This window comes from Staurois parvus, unplaced genomic scaffold (assembly GCF_062004578.1).
Source record: "Staurois parvus isolate SC_StPar_1 unplaced genomic scaffold, SC_StPar_1.0 ptg000155l, whole genome shotgun sequence".
NCBI lineage: Eukaryota > Metazoa > Chordata > Amphibia > Anura > Ranidae > Staurois > Staurois parvus.
Genome location: NW_028317951.1, coordinates 31,388,806 through 31,391,510, shown reverse-complemented (window position 1 = coordinate 31,391,510; position 2,705 = coordinate 31,388,806).

Here is a 2,705-nt window from a genome sequence, read left to right as displayed (position 1 = left end):
TCCCCGTGTTTTGCTACTTGGGCTCTGAGTTCCTCCTAGCTCCCAGGATCACCCAATCAGAGGAAAGCGGGGTGTGGCTAGGTCGTGTTGATGTGTGGTGACGGTGCACTGTTCGCCCACATGACTGTCATGGTGTTCCAGTGATTGGAATACTTTGGGAGTCTGTGGTGTAGAACAAGTAGCATCCGACAATGGCTGACTATACCTGCTGTATACTTGTTGTCAGTGACAGAAGGCGTAAGGTCTCATTCACACCAGTGTTACCCAATATGGCCCTAACACAAGAACAAGGGAATTGCCCTTCTGGCTTCAATTCACACCAATGGCCTGGAAAGACAGGAGACCATGTTACATTCTCACCCAGCCCATTCTGATACTCTGTAAGGCATTGTGACCTTTGCAGCACATAACATATGAATGCAATGAAAAAAGCAAGAACTGAGCACAATAATGTGCTGTTGTGAATGAGCCCCTAACCACTTGCCCTCCGGAGGATTTACCCCCCTTCCTGACCAGGCCATGTTTTGCAATATGATGCTGCACTATTTTAACTGACAATTGTGCTGTCATGCAACGCTGTACATAAATGGAATTTATGTCCTTCCCCCCCCCTCAAATAGAGCATTCTTTTGGTTGTATTTGATCATTTCTGTGTTTTTTTATTATTGTTTACACACCGATCTCTCCCTTCTCAGCTTCACCAACGATCACTGAGACCCAGCCAGAAATTGCTGGCCGGGACCCAATGACTGACATCCTCAGGTGCCAATGGTAGCGCAAGTAGGGGTGGTGCGCGCCCCCTACCAGGAAAAGCAAAATCACGTATATTTACGTGATTTTACAAAGCGCAGCCATCCTGTAGCAGTACATCTGCTATGGGCTGGTCTTAACCTCTTCACGCCGGCTAAACGCAAATGTGCGGCCTCCCGGCGTCTGGGCCTAGACGCTGAGCGGCCACACATTTGCGTTCTATTAAAAAAAGACGTATGTGCTGAGAGCACGTGCCAATAGGTGATCACATGATCGGGACCTCACACAGAGGTCCCGTACAGCGATTGGTGTTCCGCTGTGTCCTCTGGATTGTGGTGCCGCGTGCTCCCAGGGAGCGTGCACAGGCTAAAATGGCGGGAACCATTTATGAACGGCACCCTGCTCCTGCACTGGTCCTGTCTGGCCATTTATATACATGGTATAAGTGGTTAAAGCAAACCCACCCATCTATCCATGTCTCCATGCTTTATTTTTTTGAGAAATCTTTTTGAAAAACACCCCCTGGCATTTTCGGCAGTGGCCATCTTGAGTAAGGGCAGATAATTCATGTAGCATTTACTTCCTGGAATCCATCTGTCCTTAGTTCAAGCATTGGCTGAGTTGAGAACCCTCCCTCCACTCCTGAAGACTCATGGGATGTACAACATCATTTGCCTAGGCAGGAAACCAGGAAGTAAATGAAGGAATGCAAAAAAAAAAGGTTAAAAGAAGTAAATCTGATATACTTTAATACTGATTTACAAATGCTAGCAGCATAAGGATTATAAATAGTCCATGCTGATTGAGAGAGTGGAGTTCCCCTTTAAAGGGGGAAGCATAGGACTTTTGGGACTACTTGTATTCTATTTGCATGGCATGCAGGACTCTGACAAACTCCCTAGTAAAGTATGAGCTCCTCCACTTAGCTCTCTCTGCTTTTTATGACTGACTTCACCATTTGCAGCTTGAAAGGAATGTGCCATCAACTCTAGGTTAGAAATACAGAAAGGAGCGCCAGACCAAAACCAGATTAAAGAGTCCAACATCAGTTTAAAGTAGACTCTGCGTTTACTATATCTGGTCTCCCACAGTACACACAACATGGAAGTGCAATTATTTTAGTAAATATAAACTGCTAAATACCTTTTTTCATCAGCAGTTAAAGCAGTCTTATGACTTCTATCAGTGTCCAACAGAGCACAGGGTAAAGCTTGTAGGAGGAGTTTAATTCTCTCCTAACCCTCTTGTATTGAACTGTATTGTTGCTGTATTGTCTCCCTTTATATTGTAAATGTCAGGGACCAGGTCGTGGCCCCCGAGAAACCCCAGCTGTGGTAATGGCCGCCACCAATCGCGTATAGCTGGTAGGAACCAGATAAGAATGATAGCGTAGTCGGACAGGCCAGGTCGATAACAGCGGGACAGACAGTACAGAACGGTAGACAAGAATACACGGGTCACAAGCCGGGTTCAGCAACGGGAGGTCAGATAAAGGGATAAGACTGAGAATAGTCTAGACAAAACCGAGTCAGTTTCCAGGAGAGCCACGAGAGTAGAATAAGAGCTTGCAACAACACTATCAAACAGGACACGAAAGCAAAGAGCAAGTGCAGACAACAGGCTTAAATGTGCTCAACCACACCCCTCTGGGGGATGGACCGCAGAGGCCTGAAAGCATAAAAGGCTCCCACCATGCTTTGCAGAAACCCAAGATGGATGCCAGCACATGGAGCAGCATAACCTCTGGGAAAAGGTAGGACCTTGACAGTAAAGCGCTGAGCAAACTGTTGGTGCTGTATAAATCCTGTATAATAATAATAATAGTAATAATAATTCTCCTCCTATTGTCCTAAGAGGCTGCATAACCCATGACCCTCTGTCTGGACATTGCCAATTGGCTCTGTGCTTATCACATGCACTCTCCCAAGAAAAAAAAACTCTCTAACAATACACAA